We start from the raw sequence: 23,161 nt of genomic DNA, 5'->3' as shown, positions 1-23,161 counted from the left end.
CAAAGCAGACGTGACGCCAGACCACCAACCTCTGACTCTCTCCCCCACCGATGTAGGAATGGTGCTGAGCAGGATCAATGTCCACAAGGCTGCAGGTCCCGATGGCATCCCCGGGCGTGTTCTCAGAGCGTGTTCTGAGGAGCTTGCAGGAGTGCTCACAGACATATTCAACCTGTCCTTGGCCCACGCTGTGGTACCGGCCTGCTTCAAATCCACCTCCATCGTCCCGATACCCAAAAACTCCAACCCATCTTGCCTCAATGACTACCGCCCAGTAGCACTCACCCCCATCATCACTAAGTGCTTAGAGCAGCTGGTCCTAGCACACTTCAAATCCTGTCTCCCCCCCACCCTGGACCCCCACCAATTCGCATACCGCCAGAACAGGAGCACAGAGGATGCAGTCTCCATCGCACTGCACTCTGTCCTCTCACACCTGGACAACAACAACACCTACGCCAGAATGCTGTTTATAGACTTCAGTTCAGCATTCAATACAATCCACCCCTCACAACTCATCAGGAAACTGACAGACCTGGGCATCAGTTCCCTCATCTGCAAATGGTTACTGGACTTCCTGACCAACCGCCCCCAACATGTCCGGCTGGATAACCGCTGCTCATCTACCATCACAATGAACACCGGTGTACCACAAGGCTGTGTGATGAGCCCTTTCCTCTACTCCCTCTTCACCCACGACTGCAGACCTGCTGATGGTTCCAACACCATCATTAAGTTTGCAGATGACACCACGGTGATTGGCCTCATCAGTGACAACGATGAGGCCGCCTACAGGGAGGAGGTGGATCGTCTGGCTGAGTGGTGCGACACAAACAACCTGCTGCTTAACACCGAGAAGACCAAGGAGCTCATCGTGGACTACAGGAGGAATGCTGACCCACATCCACCCATCCACATTAAGGGGACGGCTGTGGAGCGTGTGAGCAGCTTCAAGTTCCTGGGAGTCCACATCTCCGAGGATCTCACCTGGACGACCAACTGCTCCAAGCTGGTCAAGAAGGCTCACCAGCGCCTCTTCTTCTTGAGGACTCTGAGGAAGAACCACCTGTCCTCAGACATCCTGGTGAACTTCTATCGCTGCACCATCGAGAGCATCCTGACCAACTGTATAACAGTCTGGTACGGGAACTGCTCTGCCTCGGACCGGAAGGCGTTGCAGAGGGTCGTGAAAACTGCCCAGCGCATCGCCGGAGCACCACTTCCTGCCATAAAAGACATCTACAGGAAGCGGTGTCTGAAAAGGGCTGGGAAAATCATCAGAGACCCCAGTCACCCATCACATGGACTCTTCACCCTCCTGCCCTCTGGGAGGCGCTACAGGTAAGACCACCAGGTACCGGAACAGCTTCTTCCCCACAGCCGTCAGACTCCTGAACTCTGCCTCCTGACATCTGACCCACGTTAACTCATGGACTGAACATACACACACACACACAATGGACAACTGTACCCTCAAACACACAATAATAACATGGAGTGAACCACCACTCACAACCACTAGCACTTTATATAGCCTCTGTAGAAATTATCCACACCCTCACTTACCTTAACTGCACTACTGTATAGCCCTGTGTAAACAATCATTCTGTACATACGATAATTTTTAACCCTACAACTGTTTACAACTTGCATAGTTCCCATTTCTGTATAGCTGTATATCTCAGATTCCTGTAAAGTTATTTATTTCATATTCTGTATAGTTTTTCATATTTATATCCTGTCCATATCCTGTACATAGCTTGTACTCACTACAGCCTGTACATACTTATAGTTATAGAATATTCACAACATACTTCATACCGTGTACATTATAACATAATAGACCCATTTCTGTAATATACTTGCATATCTATATTATTGCTAATATATATTGTAATATATCTATATCACTAAGCACTTCTGGATGGATGCAAACTGCATTTCCTTGCCCTGTGCATGTGCAATGACAATAAAGTTGAATTCTATTCTATTCTATTCTATTCTACATTGGCCCATTAGATGAAAGGAAGAAAAACGGTCAAAATTCGTACTTGTAACTTGAAACTTGAGTGCAGAGTTTCACATGTATTTTTTGGTCCACACACAAATTCTTTTTACACATATAAATCCTGATTTACAAGTACAAAACTGATTTACAAGTACAAAATATTTATGACCACAATTTGAGCCCATAGCTACAGGCCTCAGTATGAGCAAACTCTGAGTTCTGGATCAGAGTGACTTAAGTGTTTCATTATGTCTGATTTAGTGGTGGTTCCTCCCACGGTTTACTTTGGCGAACGCTCCATCTTCACTCACAATGAGGAGCTTCCGTGCTAATGACGTTAGCATGTGGCTGTGAATGCGGGTGTGGTTTTTTGCCTGTTACCGGTCGCTCACTGGTCAGTGCCGGGAAAATGAAAAATGGCCAATTTCGTTCCCTGGCTGACTGATCAGTGCATACTTTATGTTTTATCCCATGGTCATGAGCTGTAGCAATAAACGCCTCAAGAGTAAAATCTACTTTGAAAGGAAGACTTGGCAAAGAAAACACACTACGTCAAGGTTAGAAGGACAATTAACATTAAGAGAAACAAAGGACTAAAAGATACATGATGGTAGAATCAATGTAGAAATAATAATTCTTCAGTTATGTTAAGTTTTCATTACATCTTTTAATTATGGCTTTGTCTCACTGTGAGATTTGAGTTCTGAAGGTCATTCAATGACCAGGGCATGGAATACAAGTTCTGATTAAATTCTGTGTAACTTGTTGAGCTAAAATCATAAATGTTGTTGTAAGTGATGTAAGATTACACAGATAAGAAGCTGTGATTAAAGCAGTATCATTAAGAATTTTGCTCAGTTGGAAAAATAAAAAAAAAGAAAAGTGCTAAATTCAAGAGTGGAATATGCCAGTATCTAAGTCTTCCACTGCATGAATGAAAGCCCCAGTTGATCCCAATTTATATTTTCATTCTCTGTTTATCATTAATAAGCAAAAATATGCAGGAGAATAATTATGTGGATAATCCAAGCTATCACAGCTCTCTGTGTCAGGCAATTTATCATCATTTGGGGGTTGGTGGAGGGGAAGCAAGTGGACCATATCCCATCACCCACTTATTAGCACGCGATCAATGTTTTAAAGCATAGCTAGAAGGGCATGTTAGTACTTAAAGCCCTTTACCATAAGTACAGTCCTCCAGTGTCATTAGCTAATACAGTTAATAATGTTAACATAGACAGCAAAGGACAACCCATTAACCTGCCATGCATTACCAAAGAACAACTTGGCTACTCAAGCACTTTTGTACTGCTGTTGTCACATGAAGGGTGTGTCGGAATCCTACAGTAGTTTACAATAGAGAATCATTGAGGGCCCTTTCCTGTTTAGGAGGAGGAGGGAGATTGTGTTGCAGTGGGAAAATTCTGTAACACATAACAGGAGATGTAGTTGTGACAGGACAGTAGCTTGGTTGGTTGAAAGGTAGCATGAAGTTCAGGTTTAGTGTTTAACGATTGTTTGGACAAGCTGAGCTCTTCTGTTTATGACGGGGGTTTTTTTAAACTAAAACTGTTCCTCGAGAGTGCTGGGATATCAACTCTTGCCTCGACACATTTTAGTACAATTCAGGGAGTATAAACGCAGTTGTTAGGTTTCAAACAGGAACAAGATATGCAGCAAGCTTTAAAGAAAATCCTGCCACAGGTGCTGGGGAACTTCAAAGCCTCTGATAGTAGACCTTATGAATATTTCACTAGCAGGTTACAGTGTTAAGCTCTGAGGATGTGCTATCAAACCTCAAACCTATACAACCCCCTGAAGTGCCTAATGAACTCACCAGAGCTAAACTAACAGTGACAGAAGGGTGCAAGTCACATCATTTAATGTGACTTATATAACCATAGAGACCACCTGGTAATATTTCAAAATTAAATAGCATTCCTTTCTTTGGACCTGGAGAAAATACATGTTTTCCATTGCAACACTGCATTTGGCTTGTCTCTGGGTCAGGAGTATGAAAGAAAATTTTTAATTATAGCTGGGGTCAAAACCAGTCTGAACCTAACTTGGTGCATCGTTCTACCACTTATGGTTCCAAAGTTAGTCTATGACCAGTAAGACCACTCCCCATAGAAAACATTCAAAATGTGATTTTCGAATATCGCTTTGTATGTTACCTAAAACGATCTATAACTCTACTGGCCTGTAAAAACCTGCGGTAAGCTTAAATCAGTTATGCGTAACACTTTTATAGCCTGACAACAGAGTCAAAAAAGAAAGAGCAGAAGGCTAGTTGCCTTGCACACCACTGTACTTGGACCAAGCATTATGGGATTTTTATCCATGAGTGCCAAAAATGAGTGTCTAACCCTGCCTTAACAATCAACTACACTCATGAACGCAATCTATTGTCTTCGATAAGTTTAAGTATCTTTGGGCTGCGGAAGGAAACCAGTACTCCTCCAGGAAACTGGTGAGCATGGAAATGCCATTCGAGAGTGAGATTCAAACTCAAGCTAAACTGGTAAGGTGGAAAACTTACTTCAAACTAAATGTTGCAATCATAAATTATTGGCTAACAAACTGTCACCAATCATTTTCAAAGTAATTAATGTGTTCCAGGATACACTTTGATCTGACATTTCCAACTGGGTTATTTTCCTGCTGCTGATGGTTTGCAGAATGTATTAATAGTGTATCCGAGGCCAAAGTGCAACCAGCATGAAACTGAAGCTCAAGACATCAATTTAGTTCTTTAAAATTCTGGTGACTTTCCCTGGTGATTTCTCTGAGCGCAACACTGAAAATATGGAAAGAGCAACACGGTGGCAGCTGTTTGTTGACAATTAACCACTTTGGAGAAAGTGCATTAGTGTATCTAAACAGAATAAGACTGTGCTTATACGACAATAAGCACAAGTCAAAGCCTGAATGAGAAGACATTTTATCAGACCATTAACATGTTGGAAATGGTCTAGCCAGTATTAAAAACCTGTGACCCTCTGATCAAAGGCAAAGATACAACACCAGACACTGGTTTGGAATCATGAGCGTGTTGATTTGCACATTTAAAAAGAAATCATGCAGAGGAATATATGCAACAAAATTAACACTTTAAGAAATTACTTTTGCAGTTTAATGGTTAGTTTCCAAGCCAGCTATTCGAGGGAGCCCACGCCTCTGTGATATAAGGGGTCATACAGGGTTGCCATTTTGTCAGTTTGGTCTGAAATGAGCAGTGGCCGGAAGGTAATCCCTCATTGAGACCAATTATTCTGAATCTCTAGTGAGATGGCAAATTAGAGCAGCTCCAAGGAGCACTGAGGATCAGACTCTTAACAGCATTCCACAGGCTCGTTCCTTCATTCAAACTCAGCACTGTGGGAAGTTCAAATAGACGTCTTAGAAGATTTAAAGCAGAGAAAACATCCCAGAGGATGCCCAAAGTTCAGGAGTAATAAAAGGTCACCTTTTGGCCACTTTCATGACTTAAGTGTTTAATAGAATAGAATAGAAGTTGTGCTACTTGTGATTCGGCTATCTCTGTCAGCATCTAAGCTCTGGTCTCAAAGCACATTATCAACTTCCTGCTTTGCCTGCTTTCTTTTTTTTCCCCTTTGTTTTCCACATTCAAGGTCGATAACTTGAGTTCATTTCTTCAATCACAGCGACTAAGGTTGAAAAAACACTGCAAAATGTTTTCAAGGTATTCATTTCCCAAACAGCATATGTTTCAGTGTTTAAAGTCACTACGGGAAGTGGATCTTCTTGCCATTCATGCAACAACAGTGCCATTTATGGTATGCTTATGTGTACATTAATCTTTCTGGAAATGAGATATAGCACAAAAGTAGATTTGTATGTCTGCTTCCAGGGAGCTGTGAATAAATGAAGTTGAATGGGAATGGAAAAATGTTATTAATACTGACAGATCAATCAAATCCAATCAAAAACCCCAATCAGCTTGGGGTCACTTTTATGTTTGATACCATCCTGAAAGGCAGACATGAGCATAAAGCATTGACCAAAGAATTGTTCATTCAGTCATTAGCGTCCGTTGTCCACATGTCATCGTTTGTACTTTTTCCTCTTTCACTGAAGCACAAGAACAATACTGGATGTCGGTCTGTCCAGACAAGAATAGGTGAAAATGTCTGCCTGATGTTTGTTGTTCCAGTATTGATGTTCCTCAGCACGATGGGTCACATTATTTTAGAGACTCCCCTCACCTTTTATCTAATGCTGTCATCGCCCTCTACAATACAAGCTCTCTCACAGAGATGAAGTGGTCTACTTCATAAGCTCTATCCACACCAGTATGACCAGTTTTTGGTTTGATGTCTCTCCCAGGGGGTTAACTTTGATGTGTGTACAGCAGGATTTAAGCAGACAACCTGCTATACCTCCTAAGACACAATATTACACAGGACCTATCTATCCCTTCAGCCCTGTCCTAGGCTCAGGTTGATTAACTTCTACACGTGTCTCACGGCGCAGCAGCAGATGACAATTGACGTTACAGAGCATGCAGAGGATCCAAATGGGTATAAACCCCCTCAGGATGACAACAGCCTCAGGAGGAATGTCACAGTTTCAGCTCTAATAAATCTCTTTACTTTCTATTCCATCCAGCACTTTTACTTTGCAGGGTAATGGTTATCACAGCTTCTTGGGGCTACTGCTTGACCATTCAATTTTAGGATTTGTTGCAGCAGAATATTGCAGAGTACAGTTCGGAGCCCAAACACTAGAATTTTTTCCTGCTGAGCTGGTCAGGTTTTTTTTTTTTTTGCAGTGCAGCTCACCAAATCACAGCCCCGCTGACCAGACTGTGCTACACTGAGGCCAGAGGTATTGTTCTCCCATTTCCCCTCTATAAAATTGCCTTCCTGAACCTAGATTATGCTTCCAGTACACACACACTCACAAAACTATATTTAAGCTATCCCAGAATTCAGCAGAAAAAGCAGGCTGGGTGGAAATGTTGACATTACACACATCCTGATTATTATTTAAAAACAAAAAAAGAGTCTACCTACACTCCTACACCCAAACGCGCACACTCCCACAGGATCTCGTTATGCATACGGTGTGTTTCTCTATGTGTTGGTATTAGCTCAGCGTCCCCAGTGAGTGTGAATTTTCAACATCTTGTTTTATTCATGCTGCACAAACAGCACATAACATATGTCTATTGATCTGTGTTGATTTATAGTAATACTCTGACACATGTTGTCATCCTGGCTTACTTTCAGCACGTTTTGTTTTCCATCTGTTAATTTGGGACTCGTCTCAGGGTAAACACGACGCCACAAAGTGTGTGCCAAAACAGAACAATGCGTGTTTAGCTCTGTTGTGTGCTGACTGAGATTGGGTTTTTGACACTAACATGACTCCGGTAAAACATTTCCATTGTTGCTGTAGAAAAAAAAAAAGATGCTTTGATGATTTGAAAAGGTGCGAAGGCCTAAAAGAGGAACCTTCACTACTGAATAACTACTTTATCCCTCCTTTTTTTAAAAATTCACAGGCGCAGGTCCCAGTGTTTAAATACAGGCACAACTGAGGGTCACCAAGTTGTCTACAGGTAACAAGACCATGTTAAAACCACTACAACTTAAACTATATACACACCATAATATACCATTTCCAAGAAAACTCATTGATGTTGTCAGTGGCATCCATCCATCAACCACTGCTTATTGGAGTCCAGGTCATGGAGGCACCAGCCTAAACAGATTCCCCAGTAACTGAAGGAAGCTCTTTTGGGGGAACACCTGGGTGTTTCAGACATGTTCAACTGGGAGGAGTCCCCAGCTGAGAAATTACATCTGTTCTCTGGAGGTGTCCAGCAATCAGATGCCAGAAAACCTAAACTGCCTCCCTTCAATGTGGAGTAGCAGAGACTCAACTCTAAAAATGTCCCAAATGAACAAACTCCTCACCCTCTCTAGCTGAATTCAAATGAAAAGACAGAAGATAAATGAGAATATTTGGCAGAAATTAGTTTCTTGTGAAAATTCTACTGGACCAAAGCATTTAACGTTAAAGTAAAAATTAAAACCAATAATGATATTCCAATCTCTTCAACATAATTCATAGTTTTCTGGTTGCCATTTTAACCACTAATGAGCAGGCTAGCTGGTAAGATCTATCATGATCTTCAGTGTTTTCATCTGTATATTGTAGGCCTAAAATACCCCCAGGTTTTCGTATAGTGAAAGACTTTATCAATAACACCCCCACCCAGTCGCAGCAGGTGGTGTCGCCTCCCTGTGTCTGGTTCTGCTGGATGTTTCTTCTGGTTGAAAGGAAGTTTTTCCTTCCCATCGTTTCCAAGTGTTTGCTCACAGAACATCTGATTTGGGGGTTTTCTCTCCATTATTGCAGGGTCTTTACCTCACAGTGTGAAGGGCCTTGAGCAGCTATTGTTGTGATTTCGCACTATATAAACAAAATTGAACGTACTGTAACTAGCAGCATTATGGTTAACGACTTTAACACATTGAAAACAAGGGTAAAAAGGTTTAATCATAATATACTGCATGAAGTAGTTGCATTGAATTAGTTATATGTGTAAAATGGAAATAGTGCCATTTTGTGCTAAAGCTCAAACTGAGTTTATTATTGGTAAATGTATATTTCTTCCACAACCAGCTCCCTAATAACCCACCTTGGGCAAAGGGTAGGTTTATGTTTTTAATGCTCTGTTAAGGTTTTGAAAGATTTACAGCAGAAAAACTGTAGTGTCAAATTCATTGAGACATCATTGAGACACGAGACATCATTTGAAAGCTAATATCACTGTCATGGTCCTGGGTCGGTGACCCAGCGCTTTTAGTTTGTTATCATTTTCTAGATGATGATTGTTTAAGTTCTGTGTTATTTTCGATCTGCCTCTGAGTCTGCGTCTGTATCTGTCTGTCTATGGTGTCTCCCCATCTGTTTGTGAATCTGTCTGTTTAGTTCAATGTCTTGTCTGGTTCCATGTATCTGAGTTTCCTGTTTTATTGTGAAGGTCCGTGTCGTATGTGAGTGTGATCAGTTTACGTTTCCCCTGTCCCGTCAGCCCAGATTCCTCCCAGCTGTGTTGCCCTCCTGTCTCTCATCCCCTGATTACTGGTGTGTGTATTTAAGCCCTGTGTGTTCTCCTGCCTGTTGCCGGTTCGTCTGTGTTCCTCGGTGTCAGTCTGTGTTCCTCGGTGTCCTGCTCGTCTCTCTGCCTCTCTTCCCTTTTTTGTTTCATCTCAGGTTTGTCATTTAGCTTTCCCAGTTCAGGTCTTTAGTTTTGTCTTCCCTCTTGCCTGTTTTGCCTTCTCACCACTGTGTAAATAAACTCACCGGCATCTCATCCACTGCCTGCATCTTGGGTCCTTCTTCTAACTCCACACGGCTCGCCTCGGCAGCCGTGACAATCACATAGTTTTTTTTTAAATGTAGTTTAATTAGGATCTGGGGAACGCAAAGACCAACCCAAGTTGGGTGATCAATATCTTGTTGGATTTTTAGAGGTTAAAACATTCTAGTTTTTCCAATATATCCAGACTGCAGCTGTTGGTAGCTCGGAGGTGAACAGTGTAACCATTATTTCATTGCTTGTCACTGGGCTGCTTTATTAGGCCTCCCACAGGACTCATTAAAGTGTTTCATTGCTCTCCATGTCTCTAGTCTACTGTCCTTTTACACAACCACAAAGTGTGATTTTTTTTTTTTAAATCCAAAAACTAATGAGCCAATTGCAGCTAAATCTTGAATGTGAAAAAGTTATTTTGTTTACATCCTAATTTACATTTCTCCTCCTTTCTCCGAGTTTTGGATTTTCTCCTTCAACTGTATTCTCCTTATTGGATTTTTCACTACTTCTGTGGCAGACGTGAAGTCATGATCTGCCCTCTAACTGGGTCTAGTTTGTACAACCAGCTAATGAGATGAAAAAAAAACCCATCACTGTAACAAGCAGCAAATCAGACACAGCAAAAGCAGCAGTCATACATCTGTTAAATGATGGATCGTGCGTGTTCCTTGCTTGCATGGCTGCTGCAACTTCGGCTCTCTGATGCTGCCTTATCAACGCAGCTGGCCTATGATGCCTCAAAATCCACAGTACAGCTTGATTCATTGGACTCAGTATTTTTTTTTTTTGGGGGGGGGGGGGGGTGCTAAGGTTAACCAAGTGCATTCTGGGTCCATGGCAAAGTTCCCCAAAGCTATTCAGAATCTACAACACAATGCTAGGACGAGAGAGAGAAAATGCTGATGAAATTTCATCATGCTGCTCTGCAAAGGCAATTTGTATGACGAGTTTGAGTTGGAAGAGTCACAGCAGAGCCAGAAAATGATTGCCACTAAGATGGAATTTGTCTTTCCAAAGACCTGTGGGATGTGAGTGGGAGGTTAGATTCCTAAATTTGTGTTTGAAACCTTCGGATGTGACTCCGTGACAAAAAAGCCTTAAAGGTTAAAGAAAACACTGAAGTTTTATGCTGTCAATGTCTTTCTGCTTTCTTTCCTCTCCCCAGCATCTGGTACTGAGAACATTGATATTTAAAATCCTCCATTGATCATATTTGTGTGCGTTAGGTTTTTTAACCTATTACCATTGCTAAGCATTCTCCTTCCACTCCAGTCATTTACAAGTACTGGAAATGGAAAAGAGGCAGAATTAAATTAATTACTTACAAATGAAAAGCGCTGTGTCGAATGAGGTTTGTTGTTATCGATCTAGATGGTCTCGTACGAATATCAACTTGATGCCAGAAAGAACCTTGTTAACAAGAAATAATTCTGACCTCCTGAACTCATGTAAGACTGGCTGAAGGCAATGCTCTGCAATGCAGCACATCAGCAGCAAAGGCAGCAGGTAAGTAAAGTCTCAGGACTGGTCATAGCCATTACAGATAAATGAGGATGGTGAGTCACTTCTAATGACGATACTAAGGACGGGATTGTATCTCTGTATGTTGAGGAGGTCAGTGACTTTTTTTCTTCCTGGGAGTTTCAATTAAATAATTGAAATTGAGGCAACAACGTCATTAAAATGTCCCCCTTCTTTTTTCTTTCCAAGTATATCAACTCAGAATTTCATTTCTACACAGAAACAATTAAAAGCAATACTGAAGGAAACTGATGTGTCCCTTGTAATAAAAGGGTGACAAAGAAAGCCATCTTTTTTTGGCAGCAGTGCTCTGGAAGCCGGCTTGGGGTTTTTATCAAAGTGGTCTGTCATTTTAAAATGCTTGAAAAGAGTACATAGCAAAATGTAGCAATGAAATTGCCCCAAAATGCAGACCTTTGCTTCTCAACAGGAACAAGAGGCCCTCACATAATAAGTAATTTCATTATCAGTGATTATTTTGTTTCAATTAACAATTTCTACACTTAAAAATAGCTCTACATCTACAAAGAAACTATGTAAATGTTATGGATTTTCTGTTTACCTTATATCCATTCATTTAGGTCCACTATGCAAAGTGGGGTAAATAAAATTGAAATTTTTATTTCAGTCAACAACAACAACAGATTATAATTTTACATAAAAGTACTCAAACAGTAACCGAAAAAGGAATAGGCTGAAGCCTTATGGCTTATATTTATAAATAATTTATCCTAATGCTCACAGTCTACGATTCTGGCAAATTCATCCAGCAAAATTACACTGTCCATGTGAACGGCAGGATTACAAATAGGTAAGTTGAATACTGAATATTTTCAACACAGGAAATACTGGCACAGATTGTAAGCATCCAGTGAGCAAAGGCATTTACAGTTTCGATTTTGTAAACCAGAGCAAATCAAAATCAACAACTCAGAGCAGACTGAAGCAGACCAACAGCGGCGTCTTTCAATCTGTCAAAATGCTTTCCTTTAACCCTTAATCGAAGGTTTTCGGGTGTACACTCACAGCTGTCTGGTGATTTCAAGTGTATTAGGATTTTATCAGTTAGATCCAAATAGAAAACAACAGACAGACACTGAAATATAGTGTCCCATAGACAAGGAACACATGAATGGTGAAGCACAGAGCGATGCCACTGTAGTGCTGTGAGTATAAAGACACTGGCAGGATTTCTGCATCTTCGCTGAGAGCAGCCTGTCATTCTCTGGAGCTCCCGTCCTCGCTTCTAAATGACAAGAACAAAGAGATGATGTTCATCGAAAAGTCTGACCGCCACAATAAAAGCCTGGCATGACAATCAATTAATGGTCACGTGTCACTGGGTTTCTCAGTGGTCAAGAATAAAAATATTTAAAAAAAAAAAAAAAAAAAAACACGCGAAGGACTCAATGTAGCAGCACCAAAACTCATTTTAAAGTTTAAAGGCCTCATATTTGCTGCACAACACTAGAATCATTTTAAGTGAAGAAACAACCGAGCAGCTCGGTTAGTGTCACAGTCAGTGTGGAATGAAGTGTGCCAAATAGAGGTGGGCGAATTGATCTGCAGATCAATAACGTCGATACTTTGTTTTTATCCTCCAAGTTCAGCATGTAGCCAACTCAATTGTATTGAATAATTTTTTGGAAATGAAAAAAAATATACCTCAGACACACACTATGGGAAAAAGTCCTTTTTGTGTTTGACGGTCAAGTCTATTTTATTTATTTGTACCATTTTTTCCCCCATATTTTACCATAGTTAACCAACAGAAGTTGACCCAATGTGCTTAAAGACTTGCACATTTACATTTCAGGTCTCCAAAATAATAGATGGAAAGCTGAAAGGTGTGTTTTGTTGAGTTAACGAAGTTATTGTGGAAAGTAAAACTCAAATTGTTTTAATGATCATTAAAATGTGGTCAAAATTTGATGATGATTCATCTCTTAAGTCATGACACACTGCTCTCCCCGTCATAAGCTGTGTTTAAAAGGTAAAATCATCTGCACTGATATTGGTAATACTGGCCAAGTATTTACTTGGTAAACTTGGTAAATACCAAAATTTGCAGTATCACACAGCACTCATGTCAAAATCAGCCAAAAGTCACATTTGATCATTTGCCAAAGAAGAAGAAGTCATACTGGTTCAACACCAAACATAACTACTTGTACACGACACTTGTTTCATCATAAATATCGACATAAATACACACGTAAACAAGAACGGACGTTCTACAGCCCGAGAAGGCTCAGCTGTGGAAAACACGCAACAGTTCTCAATATGAAACCAACACGGAGCTGTGCCGAATGAAACTTTTATCACTCTATTCAATATTCACTCGCTGCAGTCAAGTTTCCACAATGTTGCCATCTGACCATAATCCAAAGAATTCCTCCGTAGCAGACCGGGATTGTCAGCACTCCGTCATCATCACCACATGGCTGTTGTTGAAATAATCAACCTTACAGTACTTCAGAGCACCACGGTGATGAAAGAAAGTTACAAAGCTTTCTTGAAATTGTATGATTCCTCTCTTCACTAACACAGAAACATGAAGAGGAGAACGGTGGAAACTGCAGCTGTCTCTCCTGTGCAGACGTCTGCAGGAATCTGTCGGGCTCAACTACAGCTAGCCTTATCAGTAGTGCTACAGCAAAGACATGTCCCACAGCAAAAAGAGAAGAAACAGGCAAATGAATTTCATTTTAATGGAAAGCATTAAATGTCTGAAACTGCTGTTGCTTATTTTGCTGCTGGGATAAAAGAAAAACAGACCATTCAGAATCTTTTTAATGCCATCATCTTTCAAGCGTTCCTTCCTATTAAAGACGAACATGATCAGTCAGTAGAAGGAGTAAATTTAATTTACTGCTGACAGCTGAGCATCTATACAATCACTGCCAACATAAAACCCTCTGCTCTAATTTACGACATCGTTATGTGGATACGTGTGAGCTCCACCAACACCCTGTGGATGTAATGGCAACAAACCAGCTATTTAAGGCCACTGCAGACTTAATGACACGGTCTACCTTTTGTTCGGTCTTTCATCCGACGGAGGGAATGAAGAGGAGAATTGTAAGAGTTGGAACAACGGGCTGGTGCTGCTCACATTTTTACTTTTAGTCAGTACTTGTGTTTTTTCATCTTTTCAACTTCTAGCGCTAAAATGATAGATGACGACGATGATGACGAATGGTCTCCATGCTACCTCATCCACCCAGCAGACTAAACTGAAATCAATTAGGAGGCACGCTCTCCACTGAAGTGTAAATGAGAGAATAGGTAAGATATCCATCATCTACTCCTACTCCTCTGACATGCATGCCAGCTGGGGTGAAAAACCACAGTGAAGAACAAGTCTGTGGTGTTTCAGAGGTTTGTGTGGGCTGATGTTTTGAACAGATACTAACTGTTGCAGTCACAATGTAATTAAAGCACATGCAGGATTTGGTTTGAGTTGCAAATACCATATATGTAGATTCACCAGCGTGTTTGGCTGCAAAAACAAGGTAAAAACAACCTGCTGAAGTTCACACTAGCATCAGAATGGAGAAGAAAGGTGATTTAAGTGACTTTGAATGTGGCATTTCTGCTGATGGCAAATGGTCACAACCATGTCTTGAGTTTGTAGAGAACAATGCGGAGAAACGAAAGAGAAGATATTTGAGTTCTTTGAGTCAAAATACCTCTTTGACACTAGAGGTCAGAGGAGAACGGCCAGACTCTTTCAAACTAATAGGAAGGCAACAGTCCGGCAAACAATCACTGATTACAACCAAGGTATGCAAAAGAGCATCTCTGAAAGCACATGTTGAACCTTGAAAGCGGCCACACTGTAAGGTCAGAACCGAACACATGCATGGACTCCGGTCAGATGTTGCTGTGTCTGATGAGCCTCGATTACTGCTGCAACACTGAAATGGTAGGATCACAATTTTACTTGAACAACATGAACGCATGCTCAATACCAACCGAGCATTTTGGAATGCAAGTGTTTCCATTAAGTGTGATGCTATCATGTCATTATGGACCAACATCTCTGAGTGATGTTTCCAGCACCTCGTTGAATCAATACCATGATGACTTACAGGAGTTTTAAAGGCAAAAGGAGGCACACCCCAGTAGCAGCTAGCTGCAACTTCACAACAGTTTGCGTACCATAGCTCTTTGACCAACATGATATTTCCTGAAAGCAGTAGAGTAACGTTTCATACACAAAGCTTTAAGTGCAAACAAATCATTTCATTACTATGTAACTACACTAAATTGCTCAGTTTCTCAAGCTTCATTTTTAGAAATAGAAATATGAATGGAGAGGTTGGCTCTGAGTCAGTTTTTGTTTCTGCATTCAAATATTTAATATCCTACTAGCTGTTTCTTTATCATTCATTGAGGTGAATGACTCTAGCTGAAAGAACGCCCTCCACACTATAGCAGATAAAGTTCCTTCAGAGGGAGCACACATGATATAAATGGTGTATTATAGCAAAACTATATTTCTCAGCCTAGTTAAAAACATCCTGAAAAGACAATGGTTGATGCCGCACCGAAAGCAGTGATTTTGTGCTGCTTTCCTGGATAAACTGTGATGGCACCATTTGGAAATGATTCCAAGAAACAGTTGCTGCAGCACCCAAAGATAAGCCAATGCAGACACAGACTCCTCATATTCAGTTCCCATCCTGTCAGACAGACTGAATACTGATCACCTCTTGCTGACAAGGTCCACCCTGTCAGCATATCTTCACATTTTTAGAACTGATAGGAATGTTTGTAATTAATTAGTCATGTAAACGTTTGAGGATGGAGAATGACGCACAACGAGGAGGTCAAACTCAACCACATAAAGTAGTTTAACTGTACATTTAATCCCTGAGATATCTCAATAAAAGAAAAAGAAGGGCACTTTCAACAGTACATTTCAGCTTTTTTACATCATAAAGACATGCTGCTGTAGTTAATGAAAGGCATCTTTCAGTGTGACTTTTTGGGCTTGAACTGTAAGGAATAAATGTGGAAAATTGCAGAGAAATTTCTGGTAACTCATTGCTCAGAATATCCGGTAAATATAAAGAAGAAAATGTTTGTTCATTCACAGAAAATGACTTGTTTTTTATTGATTTATTAATTAGTTTTTTTCTGTAATTTCTATAGTAAATGAGGGAAAAAGGAAAATTCTTAAAAACGGAATAGAATAGAAAGTATTGTTAAAGTATTAATAATATTAAGCCTTCCAGTTGTGAGAAATATAATAACCACTGATAATAAAAAACACAGGTTTTATGCAGAATCAGACATTCAGAATACCAAAGCAGCTGACTCAACAATTACAGAGCCTCTGTGTGCTTGTGTTTTCTAACATGTATCATTACAAATTCCACTGGATTATAACTAGTAATGTTAAAGTATTTTGTACACTTGCACAACAGATGTTTTCAAACCATATAATCAGTACGTTAGGGAGTAAAAGAAGCGGGAGTGCTGGCAACAAAAAATAAAAAATAAAACAGTCCAGTCAGAGAGAGGATATGAAAGACCAAAAAGAAGGAAAATGGCAATACAACAAAGACCGTTTGTGAGTTCAAGGCTTTGTGAGGAGTCTATCCACACAGCGGCTGTGGGGAAAGTGGGGTTGACAGCAGCAGCCGGCAGCTTTAATGAAAGTGTCTGTGGAGGGGAAAAGGTTTCATTAAAACCATATTGGAGGGCAACATCATTTCATCCTCGCGGCCACACACATGCAATGACACACACAGACTCTGGAGATCTAACAATCTTAGTAACCTCCTCATCATCATCCCCTTTCTTTCACTCTTTCATCTGTGGGTGATCTAAAAGGCAGCGAAATCATTTGCCTCAATGCAAGGCGGACGTGCTCTTGATAACACTCCTCGACTTGTCCGGATTTTCGTGCATTTAGGGAGAGTGGGGGCAGTTAGGTAGAGGAGTTGTTAACGCTCGCAGGAACTCAATGACTGAAATATACAAGACAAGTACAAGGTTTAATATTATTATTGTGTCACATATTTACAGGAAATGTCAGCAAACATGCGTGTGCATCTTTGATTTTGTCGAACCTCGTACAAAAGACACGGCTGGTTCCAAAACATTTTAAAAGGATTAATGGAAGCGGGGATGATGATTTGACAGACTCGAGGCTGACAAAATAAAAAGGAAAAGGCAGAGGAGGGCAGGGGAGAAAGGCGTGGATGGGAGCTGGCAGCATTAAGAGACAGGAAAAGGATGCAGATAAGCACAGGAGGGCTGAGTGCAGGATTGAGACGCAGCCACAGTGGAGAGATAGGAGGAGGGATGGTTGCAGTGGCGAGATAATGCCGAGGCCTGGGGCTGATAGATGAGGGCAGCTCCAAGGTCAGCCTGAGAGCAGCAGATGACTGCATAACATTATCACTTGGCTGCCGAGTGTGTGCACTCACAGATATGTGAGTTTCAGACCCTTTCACCAGGACGTGAAAGGGTCTGAAAATGTCGTATGCAAAAAAAAATCATCATGATAATAAAAAATTATTTTTACTTTGAGATAAAGTCCAACAAAGCAAACACACACAGCAGACAGAGGTGAGTCATACTTTATAACAAAATGCTTCTAGCGATAAGTTTCAGAACTGGCATCTATCTTGAAATGCCTGGAGGATGTTATCTGCGCATGAACAGAATCCATGAAATAATTCAGAGTAAAAACAACTTGAAAGGTTGCTGACTTTGCACAAAAAGAAGGTTTTAAAAAGCCTTTTTTAGCCCTGGAAGTTATACTTCCACCCCCATCTTATCTGTTGCAGAACTCTCCCATAGTTTGCTTGGTACAGGCCATCTTAAAAGGGCTTCCATCTATAATTATTTACTGAACGCTCAAATAGCAAACAACACAGCAACTTGACCTTTAAATTATGCACTGCAATCTGACTGCTCCGATAGGCAGGACACAGTCACTCTATTTATCAGTGTTCTGCCTGCCAGTTCACCAGAACACTTTATGCAGATGACGCAGCCATATGTACAAGCTAAGTGTATATTCAATATCCAGTTTAGTAATGAAGAGATAGAGAAGGCTAAACATTTTGGAATTTTAGGAATTATTTAATAATTTAATAAAGAAGAAGATTTTACAGATGGTTAAGACCAATGTGAATCATTTTTAGCTAATATGAAACCACACACCCACTCTGAGCAGTTATTTATTTATTCTGTGATATTTTCTCATCTGTTGCATTTCACTAAAGGCATCATCATCCATAATTAAGCACTCACCAATATATACAACCAATCCCTGAAAATAATGGATAAAAATCCTTTTCGGTGGCATCATTGTCTCATTTATGACAAACATTAAAAAAAGAAAACTGGACCATGTTGAATGGTAACTGTAGAACGCTTTATGACAGATCTAAATTTGGACGATCACAGTGCTCAATAAAGGCTAGTGGTTTGCAAAATAGCCTCAAATTATATTTGTGATAATAATATTCAGGACTGTATTAAAAAACAACAACAATAAAAACGCTGAACAATGATTTCATTGGTAACGTCCAGATAGCAGCATTTACTAGTAAAAACAGAATCAAGGGCATTTTCTATCTTTGCTTACCAAAGAGTGTCATATTCAGTGAAGACAGAATACCCGATTTTCTTGCCAAAGTGTGCCAGCAGCAGCACCATTATATTACCATGGCACTGACACTTCCATATATAAAGGAACACAGCACAAGTTTAATGTGAGCCCAGGTAATTGTGTTTCCCTGGAGTTTTTACTAAAGTGTAACACATAACTGCTTAACCACTGTATTGCTTGTGAATGCTTCTTTGCAGGCTGCTGTGCTCTGCATTGTTATTTGACTCTTTTGCAAATGAAACATCACAGAGACAGCCCACTGATGTGAAAAACCCATTTATTTCAGATTTCCACGACACTCTGACAAAAACAATAACTAAAGTAACCTAACCTTGTAACTCTTCAAAAACTCTACAATATTGTCACACATTAAAGTCGAAAAATGCCTGGGATGTTTTATTCTGGATCAAGAAAAAAAAACACACCCAAAGACCTGTTTTCCCACCATGTAACCACATCCACTGGCGGATGGGAATTACCGGATTCCAGTTAGAAGTGCGCTTCACAGCCTGGCTTTTGCCTTAAGTGCTGAAACAAGTTTGCCTCTACCTGTAGCAGGACCAGTTTTCTTACATAGTTTGCAAAGTACTGTGCTCAGTCGGAGGTTGCTAAAGTAGCTCCGTTTTTTTACACCCATGCCCGATTTAGGCTTCTATGTGAAATCCAATTCGTAACTTACACGTAACCAGAAACCCCTGTCAGTCCTACGCCATAACCGTGCACATATCTTGAACCTTGTACCTCCCAAGAAGTTAAACACGTCAGGTTGACGCAGCCTGCAACGACTGACTGGTGTGGAAGTTTATAGCATAGGGTTAAAAGGGGAAGGGAATGACACGTGGTGGTGTGTGTAAAGAGGAGAGAGAGTCGCTCTCGGTGAGAGCTGAGCTATGAAAAGCACGCCAACTATGGAGGCAGTTTGCAGGGAAGACGAGCTCTTCAACAACGACAGAAACTATGCAGGGAGGAGCGGTGAGGAGAGGCTGAGGAGGAGGAGGAGGCAAAGGAGAATGAAGGGAGAGAGGAGGGGCAGGAAGGAGGAGGAAAAGCAGAATGAAGGGGACAGAGAAGACAACATACTGAAGAATACAAGGGGGGGTGGGGTGAGGGGAACTGAGGGTGATAGGGATGAAGATAAAGCGCAAAGAGGTGGGGGGGGGGGATAGAAACAGGAGGTAAAATAAAGATAAAGTCTAGAGAGAGGAAGAGGAGAAGGAAACAGAGCATTATTAGATGAGGATAGGAGGACGGGGCTGACGGAAGCAGAGCAGCGAAAGCAGCCGGGGGGGGAACCTTGTTCCTGGCCGTGTCTTCATTTTCCACCTGTTCCTCAAGGCACTTCTTTAAAAGTTCACTTTCAACTGGAAAGTGGGTGCAGAGGGGAGGAAGTCTTGGAGGATCAGTGTGAGGCTGAAAGGTCAGTTTGCCAGAGCAATTGCATGCGCTCGTCCAATGGTGAGAAATCTGCTGGACGTGCCTCAGTGCAAGGGTTTCCTTATGGTAGAAAGGTTCAAGTGGTTTTTGTGGAGCCTTGATCTCAAGACCTGATAGTTAAAGATCAGTGCGACGTCTGAGATTCAAGAAGACAAAGGGTTAAAGCAACACCCCCTACAGACCCAAGAGTAAAACAGCTATGGAGCTGTAATGCTACCAGTTAAAATCAGGCAGCTAACCAAAGACATCATAAGAGAGATGCTCAACATTCAAAGAATCCTGAGTAGAAGTGTTTGGGAAACCGGACGTGTTACTTGACTGATGCAAGTGCATTTGCAGTCCGCTGAGACAGGTAAGTTGGTGTTTTGAAGCTTAGTACACGCACAGTACAAGTTAAACCTACAGAAACGAAAACGATTTTAAGCTCTCGTCAGTAATTTACATTTTGTTTCTCCCTGCCTATGGTTTGACCGCTGACAAACAAATAATGCTCAACAAATTTACCGGATCACTGCCCAACGTAAGGTTTATGTCACAGCTGCCCGCAATTAACAGTACTGGAAATGACCAACATCATTTTTCAAATGTATTGTTTTGCATAAAAAGCTGAAAAACATAGTAAAACATAATCATTATTTTTTTTTATTAAGATGCCAAATTACAATTTTTTATTTGCAATCATTGAATAGAATAAAACATAAAACACATATGATCGTGGCTCAAGAGTTGGGAGTTCGCCTTGTAATCGGAAGGTTGCCGGTTCGAGCCCCGGCTCGGACAGTCTCGGTCGTTGTGTCCTTGGGCAAGACACTTCACCCGTTGCCTACTGGTGGTGGTCAGAGGGCCCGGTGGCGCCAGTGTCCGGCAGCCTCGCCTCTGTCAGTGCGCCCCAGGGCGGCTGTGGCTACAATGTAGCTTGCCATCACCAGTGTGTGAATGTGTGTGTGAATGGGTGGATGACTGGATATGTAAAGCGCTTTGGGGTCCTTAGGGACTAGTAAAGCGCTATATAAATACAGGCCATTTTACCATTACCATATAATATTTTGATTTTCTTCTTAGGTGGTCTAACAAATTTGCTCAGCACCGTTCGTGTAGTTCTTTTGTCTTTGTGTCAATCAATGTGGGAGACCTGCATAACATAAAAACCACTAAAACCATTTTTTTCTTCTCAGTGATGCGACTAAATTACCTTAATTCAAATCTGAAAATGTGCTTTTAAATTTTTTGGTTAAACAGTACATTTGAAAATTCATAAATAACAACAATGCAATCAGGCAACATCTCCTTAGCACGGCATCAACAGTGGACTGGGTTAGAGGCAAATGCCATCCACAGGTGTCACTCATGGAAAACCATGACAGTTGCCTTGCTGGGAAAAGACTGTTTCTGTTATTTTAGCTCCCAGCTGAACAAAACTGAGTGTGTGGGCTTTTAGGAAGAGAAAATTAACAGCTGTAAATCAATGGGTTTTGCAAAAGAAAATAAGGCACTTGACAGCAAAGTGAACAAGAAAACTAATAATTTCGTTCCAATTATCTTGTTTAGAAAAAAAAAAATCAAAATTAAAAAAAATTATATTTGCTGAAATAAAATTGAATCACCCAGCCTTACTTACTCAGGCTTCTCAAATTTTCCTACATTTACAACCAGTTCTTTAACCCACTACGGTTACAAAACTCAGATGAAAAAAAATCATGAAATGAAATCTGGGAATGCACAGTGAGCTTGAGATCCCCGTTTTGTCCGATCCACTGCCTAAACTCTAATACATTTCATTCGCAGTAATCAGTGATCTACATCCACTCTTTAAGGTTCTTACGTTAGGCTTTTCACTTCAATCATCGATTAATAAAGCAAAAATTTATACCAAAGAAATCATTTCTTTTTTGTGTGTATAGCACTTTTTGCTAGCACAGTATATTCCTGAATTTCACGCTGTCATTGTAGAGTAAATGATACTGTCAAGCCAGGAGCTCACAGCTGTAAATTACTGACAAAAGCAAAAAGATCACTTTTACATGAAGAAAACCTCACTCCAGCTCCATGACCAATTGCCTTTCACTGCTCAGCAAAAAGAGATGTAAACAAGCATTAAGAGGACAAATCAGGCCTGATAATAAAAGGAACATGAAGGGCACGTGTTTGCAAGTGTTTAAGACAGACAGAGGATAGTCTGAAGCAGGAACTGGTGCATGACGTCCAGTATGCTGGAGCAGAGAGAAACATCTCATCTCTGAAGTTTGATGTCATTCAGTTTATTTCGGACATATTCTAGCTACACCATCTTGCAGGAGGTTGAGAGCTGGGTTATGTGTCCTTACTCCAGGATCACTGTGGGTGCAGAGCAGAACAAGGACTACTATAGGTGGCTGGAGTCCAAAATACTGGTGCTGGTATTGATTAGCAGGAGGCAAAACCTACTGGAGAGCAGCTGATTTATCCCCCCCATCATGTGTGACCGACCCAAAAAATAAAAAATAAACATTTATATAAAAAAATATATATATATCAAAATGAGATATTTTCAGAGAAGCACAAAATTACTGAACGATTAATGTAATAGTCACTGAATTGCCTTCTTTTGTGGCCCAAGTGCACGTACACATGCGTGCATATCCTCGGCACAACAAGATATACTGCACAACAAATCACCTCACACAAAAAGCAGGAGTTGTGATCTATTTTAAGAGAATTTCTTTGGAGCAATTTTTTCCATAGTGTGAAAACGAAGAAAGGAAAAAGAAAGGATGGAAACTTTTTAGCAAAATTAAGCCTTGAGCCACAAGCAAATCACTGGGGTCAAAGCAGACACTTTACAACAGACAGCTGTAGTGAACCTTCTGAAAGCTCCCTTTCCTCCCAGGCACAGCATCTCTACCACAGTACCTTCCCATGTTTACGCTGCAGGGCACAGCAAAGCAGCAACCAGCTCAGCACTCCAACAACGCCCCCCTTCAACTGTCCTGGATCACCACCGTCCTGCTGCCCGCCCCAGGGCACAGTCAAGATTCATTCTTTGGTTAACTGCTGACATTTATAGAAAGAGGGTGGAGGTTCAGGTGGCACGTTGGGCCACGTAGGGTCTGGGTGGAGTTTGAGGAAATTCCGGCATGAACCGTTGGGAGGGAGCCCTGCAGCATCTGTGTGCTATTACACTATATTATCTTGTCAGAGAAAGAAGATGAGCAAGTGAGGCAGCGGGTTG

The 23,161-nt window shown here is 41.0% G+C and overlaps 1 protein-coding gene across 3 annotated transcripts in view; it reads right to left on the bottom strand.

Moving 5' to 3' along the window:
- LOC147309736 (carboxyl-terminal PDZ ligand of neuronal nitric oxide synthase protein-like) overlaps positions 1-23,161 on the bottom strand; it is a 253,409-nt gene that overhangs the window by 219,464 nt on the left and 10,784 nt on the right. The window lies entirely within an intron of this gene.

This window comes from Aulonocara sp. 'chitande type north' Nkhata Bay, linkage group LG17 (genome assembly GCF_057382095.1).
Source record: "Aulonocara sp. 'chitande type north' Nkhata Bay isolate Kocher_YH1m ecotype deep benthic linkage group LG17, A_spYH_male_GT1.1, whole genome shotgun sequence".
Lineage (NCBI taxonomy): Eukaryota > Metazoa > Chordata > Actinopteri > Cichliformes > Cichlidae > Aulonocara > Aulonocara sp. 'chitande type north' Nkhata Bay.
The sequence above is the reverse complement of the archived record's forward strand: the minus strand, read 5'-3'. Positions and strand labels throughout refer to the sequence as shown.